At 43.7% G+C, this 12,413-nt stretch overlaps 1 protein-coding gene across 5 annotated transcripts in view; it reads left to right on the forward strand.

Annotated features, from left to right (window-relative positions):
- The first annotated feature begins 135 nt into the window (after positions 1 to 135).
- The window catches only part of dym (dymeclin), a 531,615-nt gene continuing 519,337 nt past the window's right edge, over positions 136 to 12,413 (forward strand). For 4 of the 5 annotated variants that reach the window (XM_078552754.1, XM_078552781.1, XM_078552773.1 and 1 more), the window contains exon 1: positions 136 to 256. The gene's annotated coding sequence lies outside the window, so the exon portion shown is untranslated. Of the gene's footprint in view, positions 257 to 284; positions 393 to 12,413 lie in introns of those variants that run through there. The other variant, XM_078552763.1, reaches the window with a different exon arrangement.

The following is a 12,413-nucleotide window of genomic DNA, read 5'->3' on the forward strand; positions in this document are numbered from 1 at the left end:
ACTGAGAGAATGGGATTGAGGGAGAGATAAAAGTCGTTGAAACTAAAACTACAGCCCCCAGAATGCACCGCCACCCTCCCTTTGGGAAGCATGCGCGTGACCTGCGACCCGGAGCTGGTGACGCAGTTGATGCGACGTGGATGGGGAGAGTGGGCGGGCAGTTGGAGCGCGAGCAGTTACCGTGTTGGTGTTAGTGTTGGGATCAGCTGGGCTCGTGCAGACAGGCCGCGGAACCCAACGGGAAAGCGGGCAGCAAGTGAGTAAGACGGTCAGGGATGTGCGTGTGCGGCTTTTACGCTGAGCTGAGGGTGGTTTGAGCGCACTCTCACTCGCTGAGGCTGTCAAGCTGTGTCCACAAGGGCCTCTTAATAGCGAACTCAGCAGAGATCGGGGTATTTGTACTATCTAGTCTTTAAAATGTTGACAGGTGTGGATTATAGTTGATGTAATGTAGTGTGGTAAGATATTTAAACAGCAAACTGGATTTCTGTCACACCTTTAACCTGGAAATGCGTCATAAATAAAGTGTAGGAGCGTATTTTCCAAAACACCGCTCCCCCAAATAAAAGGTTGATGTGTAATTTTGGGAATCTGGAGAGTAAATCATAACTTTAGAGCCATTGGAATTTTACGAACAGGTAGTCAACATGACTCCTCAGCTAGGAAATTATACATGCTTTGGGAAAGGTTGAACAGGTTGAGCCTTTACCCATTGAATTTAATTTACCCATTGGAGTTCAGAAGAATGAGATGTGATCTTATTGAAACATATAAGGTACTGGATTTTTTAATAGACACAGGAGTTAAGGGTTCTGTTAAGAAAGGAATGTGGAGTTGAGACCACAATCAGATCAGCCACGAATTGAATGGTGGAGCAGGCTCAAAGGACTGAATGGCCTACTATATTCCTATATTATATGTAGCTCCTCAGATTTTTAAAAAAAAAATTGCACTGTGTGGCACTAACAACGATATTATGCAAATAAAAAGCCTCAACATGACTTATTTGAATGAGTTGTCCATCTGCTCCTCCCTTGAAGTTGTAGATAAATGGAATAATTTTTTCAAGTCAGACAGTTATTTTCTGGCTAGTTTCATATCGCTTGGAAAAATGGTGTATGAATTTCTGTTTAGAAACAGGTTTGAGGGTTGTGAGGGTTTTGTTCCTGATCGCTGTTTAGTAACCTCTACGTAATGTACAAGACAGAATTGGAATTGCATTTGACTGATGCTTTCTGTGATTAAAGTACCTGGTGATAGTCAGAGAGGCCTTACAGACGAATAATGACAGCTAGGTTCATGTGTTTTTATTTTGCAGGATGTGGGCATCGTTGGCTAGGCCAGCATGTGTTGCCCATCCCTAATTGCACTTGAGAAGGGGTTGTGAGCTCCCTTCTTGAAATGATGCAGGCCCTGCGGTGTAGGTGCACCCAAGCATTGTTAGGAAAGGAGTTCCATGTTTTTGACCCAGTGACAAGTGAAGGAATAGTGATATATTTCCAAGTCAGGATGGTGAGTGGCTTGGAGGAGGACTTCTGGGTGATGGTCCGTGTATCCGCTGCCCTTGTCCTTCTAGATAGTAGCAGCTTTGGGTTTGGAAAGTGCTGTTTGTGGAGCCTTGGTGAGTTCCTGCAGTGCATCTTTTAGATGGTACACACTGCTTACACTGCACAGTGGTGGAGGGAGTGAATGTTTGTGAATGGGGTGCCAATCAAGTGAACTGCTTTGCCCTGGATGGTGTCAAGCTTCTTGAGCGTTGTTGGAGCAGCACTCATCCAGGCAAGTAGAGAGTATGCCATCACACCCCTGACTTCTTACCTTGTAGATGGTGGACAGGCTTTGGAGAATCAGGAGGTGAGTTACTCGTTGTAAGTTTCCTAGCCTCTGACCTGCTCTTATAGCCATAGTATTTATATGGCTAGTCTAGTTCAGGTTCTGGCCAATGGTAACCTCCAGGATGTTGATTGTGGGGGATTCAGCGATGGTAATGCCATTGAAAGTCAAGGGATGATGGTTAGATTATCTCTTGTTGGAGACGGTCATTGCCTGGCACTTTTGTGGCGCGAATGTTATTTGCCACTTGTCAGTAGAAGCCTGAACATTGTCCAGGTTATGCTGCATTTGGACATAGACTGCTTCAGTATCTGAGGAGTCGCAATTGTTGCTGAACATGGTGCAACCAGCAGTGAATATCCCTACTTTTGACCTTTATGATGGAAGGAAGGTCATTGATGAAGCAGCTGAAGATGGTATGGCTCATTGGACACTACCCTGAGGAACCCTTGCAGTGAAGTCCTGCAACTGAGATGATTGACCCCCAACAACTGCAACTTGTGCTAGGTCTGACTTCAACCAGGGGAGAGTTTTTCCCCCTGATTCCCATTAACTCCAGATTTTCTAGGGCTCCTTGATGCCACACTCGATCAAATGCTGCTTTGATATTAAGGCCAGTCACTGTCTGGAGTTAAGCTGTTTTGTCCATGTTTGAACCAAGGCTGTAAGGAGGTCAGGAGTTGTGACCCTGGCGAAACCCAAACTGAGCTTCAGCGAGCAGGTTATTGCTAAGCAAGTGCTGCTTGATAGCACTGTTGATTCCCCCCATCCATCACTTTACTGCTGATGGAGAGCAGACTGATAGGGCGGTAATTGGCTGGGTTGGATTTGTCTTGCTTTTTTGTGTGTAAGATATACCTGGGCAATTTTCCACATTGCAGGGTAGATGCCAGTGTTGTAGCTGTACTAAAACAGCTTGGCTAGGGATGTGGAGTGGCAAGTTCTGGAGCACAAGTCTTCAGTATTATTTCTGGAATATTGTCAGGACCCATAGCCTTTGCAGTTTCCAGTGCCTTCAGCTGTTTGTTGATATCACGTGGAATGAATCAAATAGGCTAGAGATCTGTGATGCTGGGGATCTCCAGAGGAGGCCAGGATGGATCATCCACTTGGCACTTCTGGCTGAAGATTGTTGCAAATGCAAATTGTTCAGCATTATGTTTTGTACTGATGTGCTGGGCTCCCCCATCATTGAGGCTAGGTATATTTGTGGAGCCTCCTCCTCCAGTGAATTGTTTAATTGTCCACCACCACTATTCACGATTGGTGAGGACTGCAGAGCTTAGATCTGACCCATTGGTTGTAGGATCGCTTAGCTCTATCACTTGCTGCGTGTGCTGTTTGGCACGCAAGTAGTCCTGTGTTATGGCTTCACCAGGTTGACACCTCACTTTTAGGTTTGCCTGGTGCTGCTCCTGGCATGCCCTCCTGCACTCTTCATTGAACTAAGGTTGATTCCATAAGTATGACTATATCAGGCTGTTATTAAGGAGGACTTTGCAGGGGCGACAGGGCTCAGTTTGCCATTGTCGCTTCTGGTGCCTAGGTTGATGCTAGGTGATCTGTCCGATTTCATTCCTATTGACTTGCTTTTAGTGGTTTGATACAACTGAGTGGCTTGCTAGGCCATTTCACAGGGCATTTAAGAGTCGACATGTAGGCCAGACTGGGTAAGGATGGCAGATTTCCTTCTCTCAAGGACAATAGTGAACCAGATGGGCTTTTACGACAATCGACATGGTTTCATGGTCATCATTAGACTTTTAATTCCAGATATTGTATTGAATTCAAATTCTACCATCTGCCGTGGTGGGATTTGAATCCAGGTCCCCAGAGCATTATCCTGGGTCTCTGGATCACTAGCCCAGTGACAATACCGCTATGCCACTGCCTCCTCCTAACAGTGGGGGATTCAGCAATGGTAGAGCCATTGAATGTCAAGGGGAGATGGTTAGATTCTCTCTTGTTGGAGATGGTCATTGCCTGGCACTTATGAGGCAAGTAACATCTGTGCCACACAGCCCAAGCCTCAATGTTGTCCAGATCTTACTGCTTATGGACACAGACTGTTTCAGCATCTGAGGAGTTGTGAATGGTACTGAGCATTGTGCAATCTTCCGTGAAAATCCCCACCTCTGACCTTATGTTGGAGGGAAGGTCATTGATGAAGCAGCTGAAAATAGTTGGGCCTAGGACACTACCCTGAGGAATTCCTGCAGAGATGTCCTGGAACTGATATGATTGACCTCTGACAACAATAACCGTCTTCCTTTGTGCTAGGCATCACTCCAACCATTGGAGAGCTTTACCTTGATTCCCATTGACTCCAGTTTTGCTAGGGCTCCTTGATGCCGCACTCAGTCAAATGTTGCCTTGATGTCAAGGGCAGTCATTCTCACTTCACCTGTTCCATCATGTTCTTTTCATGTTACAACAATAATGAAGTTGATGACAAATCATGCTAGTTAATTGATCTATAACTGACTCAGCCATGGGTGTGGAAAATACCCTTGTGGTGATAAGCTTTGGGATCCATAGATTCTAAGTCATCTGTTCCTCTCAAGCATTTAGCACATTTTGACTTCAATTATTCATTTATCTGAATATATTTTCTGAAGACACCTTTATCGATTTTGCATTAGAATGAACCACGACTTCCTGCCTTTACTGTCTCTTGGGAGCATTTTCATAGATTCACCACATGTTCACTGAAATAGTGTTTCCGCTGATTAGATTTGAATATCTTTGCCAGTGCAGGCACATCTTCTTGTTATACTTTTCTAGAAAGATTAAGCAAGTTGCCATGGTTTACCTTATTTAAACTCTTTGTGCATTATGTGGCACTTTTCAAATGCCTTTTGTAAGTCAGTGTAACCACATCAGCTGCATTGCCCTCACCAAGCCTCTGCTTTACCTCATCATGTTATGATATGGCAGGTGGTATTTGCCAGGCTGACCAATTCACAAGGGAAACTTGACCATGCTATCACAACGATTTTGCAATTTGTATTTATTACAAGAAGGCTTGTGCACTGAAGTCAGAAGTAATGAATCCACTACCACCTTTAGAGATTTTAAAGATTAAATTAAAGCATTTATTAACAAAAGAAGAAAAAGCTTAAACACAAACACAAGATTACAGTTATAACAGTTTCCAAAATTTCTACTTAAGCAAACTCCCATCTACACACCCCCTTTAAGGCAACAGTCCAAATAGATTCAAAATTTGTAAATCATCCAGCAGTTTTACCACAAGCACCCACTGGACAGTGGACTTCCAAAGGCTTTTAACACAACTTTGGTTACAGGAACAGCAAACTTCTGCAGGGTGGCTAGAGGCTTTTTTCCCCAAGTCTGTTCCACACAGCCCCCTTTCAAAATCTTACATGGCCACACCTCTCACAGCCTTCCACACTTGTTTAAATATATTTCTCCCTTTTTGATCTGAAATCCCATTGTTTCCCCTTGTCTTTAGAAGTTACTTTTTTCAGAATATAACAATCTTTCATGTTATCATTATGGCCAGCATTTTTGGGAAAAATCAACGTAATAACCTTGCCTTATGTATCTTACCAGTTTAAAAAATCTTATCATGCCCCTTTGAAAATCAAACGCCTACCCACGTATCTAAAAATGCAAATTTCATTCACACCGTATCTGTTGACCTCACCTTAGCTTTACTCGTATCCATTTCTTACACCTGCTTTACACCTCACTTCTTTGATAATTTAAGCCTTGCAGTCTAATTGTCTCTAGTTTAATTAAATTAGCCACACACACGCAACCATACACGCACACACATAGGCCTGCTCTAAAATATCCCACAATAATGTTAGGAAAAATATGATAGTTTCTTGAGAATCAAAAAACTCAATCAAGGTAGTTAATTGCAATTTGCCTTTAACAAATCCTCGCTGGCCTTCCTTAATTAATTCACATGTGTCCAAGTGACTGTTATTTTTGCCCCAGTTTACCTTCTGTGTCCATCAGGTTGATGTGATATGTCTAATGTGTAGCTGAAGAGAATTGGTGTGCTTAGTACTTTTTCTATGCCAGTTTGCTTCTCATTTCAGCCTACACCTCTGGCTAGCAGCAACGGAAGAAGAGCCAAATGTGCAAGTCTATCCTTGTCAGTGTACAGCCCCTTTATAGGCAGGCCCTCAGCAGTGCCTCATCATGGTGATACATGGAAACTGGGCCCCTTCTGGCCCCAGGCTAAAGCTTCTGAGGAACTCTGAGAATGTTTGGCCCCCAGGCATGCAGTGTGCAGGCCCACTGGTGTCTGGCATATGGACACGATCCAAACTCTCAGGTATGAACATAGAGCCCCAAAGCCTTGTGGGTACGTCAGGAGGGCTGAAGGCTAAGGGAGTAAACCTTGACAAAAAAATCTGGAGTTGACTGATGTTTCAATATGTCATCTTTCCATCAACTCCGGCAACCAAGCAAACGTAGTACTCTGCATTCCTTTGAACCCAACCAGGCATATCGAGATAGGGACTCTGATATTTGGGCAGCCCAGGGTCTCTGTAAATTTTCTCCAGGCTTGCAATTTGGAGAAGACATTGCAGTTTTGTTACAGAACGTTAACACAACACAGGGAGCAGTTAAAAGTGATGAGCCCAATTCAATTGGTGTGGAGAACACAGGTGCTACAGGCTGTCTCCTATAATGCGAGCATCTTTTGTGTCCCATTGACCAACTACTGCCCATGTCAAGCTATGCAACCCTAAACTAGTAAGGTACTGACCCGGTACAATCCACCTGCTTCAATGAGCTTCGAGAATCTACTCAATGGACCAAATCCGCCGCACCAGGCTATCAAATGAAAATACTAGCTCTTCAGTTAGCAAGCTGGAATATCAGGACCTTGTGCCCAGGACTGAGACGACTTGAAACTGGTCAAGAATACCTGGAAGCCAGCTGTGATCGACATGGAACTTGATAGGTTGAACATTGACTTAGTGAGCCTTGCCTCTTGTAGGAAAGCTGAGACTGGATCCCTGGAAGAAAATCATTACATGTTCATCTGGAAGGGGAAGAGTTCAGAAGAAATGTGAGCAGGATGTAGGGAACACCCTACCTTCGATGTCAAAACTTGCAACAAATGGCTCAAAACATGTTTGAGTTGAGAGCTAGATAGAGAAAACAGGGCCGTTTAACATCATTGGTATCTATACTCCAATGCTGCTCCACGACAGAGATGAAGGACCAGTTTTTGACCAGAAGATCTTGACACTGCTATGAGCAGAATCCCTAAAACAGAACATCCTTACCTACTGGGCGATTTCAATGCAAGAGTGGACGTTGACCATGAGACATAGCCCACTTGCCTCGGACATCATGGCACAGTAGAGATAAATGTAAATAAATACTCCTTGAGCTTTGCTCCTGTGAGTTTTGTGTAACAAATATTTTTTCCAGAACAAGCCATGCCACAAGGTGTCCTGGAGATATCCACAGTCAGGGCATTCGCATCACTGGACCTGATTATCAGCAGCTATGACTCCCAACAGCATTCTCAACACATGCATTTACCACAGTGCTGACTGCAATACAGATCACTGCCTGCTGTGCACCAGGGACAGGATGCCACTTTCAAAGCTTTTGGATTCAAAGCAGAAAGGCCACCCTCATCAATCTCAGTCATGCTGCCTACTCAGATAAGAATCAAGCGGTTGATGGGATAGCAATCAAGTGGGCGGCTTTATCCTGGATGGCGTCGAGCTGCTTGAGTGTTGTTGGAACTACCCTCATCTAGGCAAGAGGGAGAGTATTCCATCACCACCCTGACTTAGACGTTGTAGATGGTGGATAGGCTTTGGGCAATCATGCAACAACTTACTTGCTGCAGAATTCCCAGCTCTGACCTGCTCTTGTAGCCATTGTATTTATATGGCTGGTTCAGTTCAATTTCTTGTCAATGATAACCCCCCAGGATGTTGATGGTGGGGGATTCAGCAATGATAATGCCTTTGAACGTCAAGGGGAAATGGTTAGATTCTCTTGTTGGAAATGATCATTGCCTGGCACTTGTATAGTATGAGACATGGACAACGTATGCTATTCATGAGAAAAGGCTGAATAGTTTCCACTTTGCTGTGTCAGACATATCCTTGACATCTCTTGATGGGATAAGGTCGCCAAGTCTGAGGTCCTGGAGCATACTAATTCCATCAACATGCACTCATTTCTAAGCTGATTATGTCTGCAATGGCTTGGTCATGTTCATCTGTGGATGATGGCCATATACCCCAGACCTTGTGCATGGTGAACTGGCTGCTGGGTCATGACCTGCTGAATCACAACCTGCTGGATGTCCATACCTCCACTACAAGGACACCTGCAAGTGAGATACAAAGATGGCAAGCATCGACACAGACAACTGGAAGACTGATGGCTGTGACCTCAAGAGGCTGACTGTTTGGAAGGGCATTGGAAGGGACAAGGAGAAACAACTCAGCTGGCTGCATAGAGGATCCAGAGAAAACTGAGACCAGTGAATGCTACACCTTGTCAGCTCAATGCCTTCAGTTACAGAAAGTGCAGCAGAGACTGCCATGAGTGCAGCTCCTGAGCCATAGTTGTCTGTGTCTTGGGCCACATCAGGTGACGTTTAAAACAAAGTTGACCATCTAGACATAAACCATCGCCTCACAAGACCAAATGATGCCAACATGATATTGTTTCTAAAAGCTTTCCCAGCAATGAGGTTAAACTGGCTGCCCTGTTGTTGCTGCTTTTATCCTTGCAACTTTTTTTTTGAACAAGGGTGTAACATATATTCTCCACTTGTCTGGAACCACCTTCTGTACCTAAGGATGATTGGGAAATTGTAGACAGCACCTCTGCAATTTCCACCCATAATTCCCTCAATATTTCCAGATGTATCCCATCCAGTCCTGGTGACTTATTAACTTTAAGTACAGCCAACGTTTCTTTTACCTCCGCTTTATCAATTTGTAGCCCATCTTGTATCTTAACTGCCTTCTCTTTCACTGATTTTGGTAGCATCCTCTAGTAAAGACATTTGTAAAGTGCTCATTTAGTGCTGGTCCCTGTATTGGCCTCCTTTTTGATTCCTAATTGGTCTCACCCCTCCTCTTACTGACTCTTTATTCTTTATATGTCTGTGTGTCGCGAGGGTAATATCTTGATGCTACTATTTCATTCTTCTTCATAGCTACAGGTAGCTGGCAGCAGTTGTGGCAGAACACAGTAATCTGGTTACCATGGAAGTGTACTCTGCATGATTCACCACCTCTTTCCTCTCTTGAAAAGAATCAATTAAAACATTTAATTGTTAAACTTTAATTTCACAGTAACATGACATGGCCATGATACTTTGATATTTATGAAATGACTGACTTACATGTTCAGAAACATTACACTCAGCTCTCAAATATTAACATTTATAAATCATAATGTATTCTGTGAGTCTCTGCCTGTATAATTGTGTTGTAGTTGCATACAGGCTGCCTTTGATCTTGGTAAAGCTTAATTGTGACAGGTTGCAGAAATAAATGATAGGTGATGAGAGTATTTTTTTGTGGAGCCAGAATTTGAGAAAATAGGCACCGTTGGCTATTTTTCATTCGTTGAAAGTGGAAATTACAAAACAAACTCAACAATGTATTTTATTGTCAGACCAAAGTACAAATTTGTATAGTGCTCTGCTCAGGCTGCACCTTGAATATTGCATTTAATTCTCATTGCTGAGGTGCAACAGAACATTGAAGTCCTGGAATTTTTAAGTTAGTTGGCAAAAGAACCAGAGGTGATTTGAAGGAAAAAGACATTTTATACATCGAGTTGTTATGATCTGGGATATGCTGCCTGAAAGGGTGGTGGAAGCAAATTAATTAATGGCTTTGAAAGGGAATTGGATAAATACTTCAAGGTGAAAAATTTGCAGGGTTATGGAGAAAGAAGAGGGAGTGGCACTAATTGAATGGTTCTTTCAAAAAGCTAGTACAGGTATATGAGTGGAATGGCCTCCTCCTGTGCGGTATTGTATAATTCTGGGATATGAGGTTCTGTGAGGGTGGAAAAACTAGATTAATCCATACGATCAGACAAATGAGTTGAGGAAAAGTTCTAAAAACTTTTCTGTTCAATCTTGAAAAGAGATACTAAATAGAAGCGAAAGGGCTAATTTTGAGTGCAATTTCAAATTGAGCTATGACTGCAGACAAAGTGTATGTAGAGGCGAATAGCTAAAAAATGAGTTTACGACTGATGCTAAGAAGCACTTCCTAGAATGATTATTATTTCCCAGGGAGGTTGGTGGAAGCAGTAGCCTTCAGTTATTTTAAAGGGTTCTGAGGCTGTAATAGAGGGTTTGGAGGGTTTTCTCTACTTTAGCAAATGATCGCCATCATCTGTACTTATACCTTGGGACACTGCATTTATTTTATTATGTTGCATCCAATAACAATAGCACTTGCCAAGGTGAGCCCACAAAGTAAATAACCTGGTGCCGGATCTGTTAGGTGCAGCAAGATTTTCAAGAGGATGACTCAGGGAGTATCTGGCCACTACCAGGTTGGGAAAGACAAATGGCTACTTGTGATGGAGCTTGCATTGAATAAATGACCTTCAATTTAGTTATGGGCAGGATGACTTTTTTATTTGTCGGTACAAGTCAGCAGTACATTTTCACCATTGATGCCAGTATGAACCTCTCCCCAAGGTTGCATTTAAGTACATGTAATTGCAATTGTACTTAATGGAATATTTCATTTCTTTAACCTTTGCAAACGATTTAGTAAAATAAGCACTTCTCTAAAGAAGGTTGTTTTATTCCAGAGTTTCCAAAGCTAAGTGTATTGCCGAGTGATCTAAACCAATTACACCAATACTCTTTAATACAGGATCTTGCCTCTTACTTTATATTGACATCCCTGCTGTCATGTGCTCTTCATGTGCTGTGCAAAAGGAGGTATGTGAAATTATGTTGGAGTGAGATTGGTTTATTTTTAGAAATTATGAGCCGTTTCATGGCATTACATGCAGATAACAAGAATTAATTACACTATGGAGTATAGGAACAAAGGAGTTGGGGGGTGGGGGTGGGGGGAGTGGGGTAGTGGAGAGAGAAGGGAGAAAGGTTGGCTAAGGCTGTTCTTTGTGTAGTACCGTTTAGTTTGGATTCTGGGAAGCCAGGATCCATGAACTGGCCCCTGGCATTCATGCTGCTACATCTGATTTCTTTTTCTGGGCAGTAAACTGGTAGCTAAATGGAAAACTGAGTACAAATCTGCTACTGGAGTCTTTACTGTATATGCATAGTTTTGGGCAGGAAAAGCTCTTTGTTCTATCTATCCTCAGTGATATCTTGGCACATTTCTAATAACCCTGAATCTAATTTATTGACAAGATCCTGTCAAATTCCTTCTTGCAATTCACTAGCACAAAACAAGCTGTTAACCTTTCCAAAACAGTTAGACCATAAGACATAGGAGCAGAAATCAGGCCATTCGGCCCATTGAGTCTGCTCCGCCATGTTCCTCTGACATGTCTTCCTTCTTCCTTAACCGAGGTTTTCCACTCACGGTGGTTGACAGGGCCCTCAACCGTGTCCGGCCCATCTCCTGCGCATCCGCCCTCACACCTTCCTCTCCCTCCCAGAACCATGATAGGGTCCCCCTTGTCCTCACTTATCACCCCACCAGCCTCCGCGTTCAAAGGATCATCCTCCGCCAATTCCGCCAACTCCAGCATGATGCCACCACCAAACACACATACACACACACACACACACACACAACACCCACCCCCCCACCCCCGGTGGCTTTCCGCAGTGATCGTTCCTTCCGGGACACCCTGATCCACTCCTCCATCACCCCCTACACCTCAAACCCCACCCATGGCACCTTCCCATGCAATCGCAGAAGGTGTAACACCTGCCCCTTTACTTCCCTCCTCCTCACCGTCCAAGGGCCCAAACACTCCTTTCAAGTGAAGCAGCGTTTCACTTGCACTTCCCTCAATTTAGTCTGCTGCATTCGCTGCTCCCAATACGGTCTCCTCTACGTTGGAGAGACTAAACGCAGACTGGGTGACCGCTTTGCGGAACACCTTTGGTCTGTCCGCAGGCATGACCCAGACCTCCCTGTCGCTTGCCATTTCAACACACCACCCTGCTCTCATGCCCACATGCCCGTCCTTGGCCTGCTGCAATGTTCCAGTGAAGCTCAACACAAACTGGAGGAACAGCACTTCATCTTCTGACTAGGCACTTTACAGCCTTCTGGACTTTAATATTGAGTTCAACAGCTTCAGATCATGAACTCTCTCCTCCATCCCCACCTCCTTTCCGATACCCCTTTTTCCAATAATTTATAATTTAAAAAAAATATATTTTTCTTTTCCCACCTATTTTAAAATTTATTTCGATCTATTGTTTTATCTCCACCTTTTAGCTCATTTTGATCCCTTCCCCCCCACCCCACCCCCACTAGGGCCATCTGCCACTTGCTTGTCCTGCTTGCTACCCTTAATGTCCCCATTAGCACATTCCTTAGATAATATCCCCACCATCAACACCCCTTTGTTCTTTTGTCTATGACATCTTTGGC

This window comes from Cetorhinus maximus, chromosome 1, assembly GCF_964194155.1.
Source record: "Cetorhinus maximus chromosome 1, sCetMax3.hap1.1, whole genome shotgun sequence".
In the NCBI taxonomy this organism is placed as follows: Eukaryota; Metazoa; Chordata; class Chondrichthyes; order Lamniformes; family Cetorhinidae; genus Cetorhinus; species Cetorhinus maximus.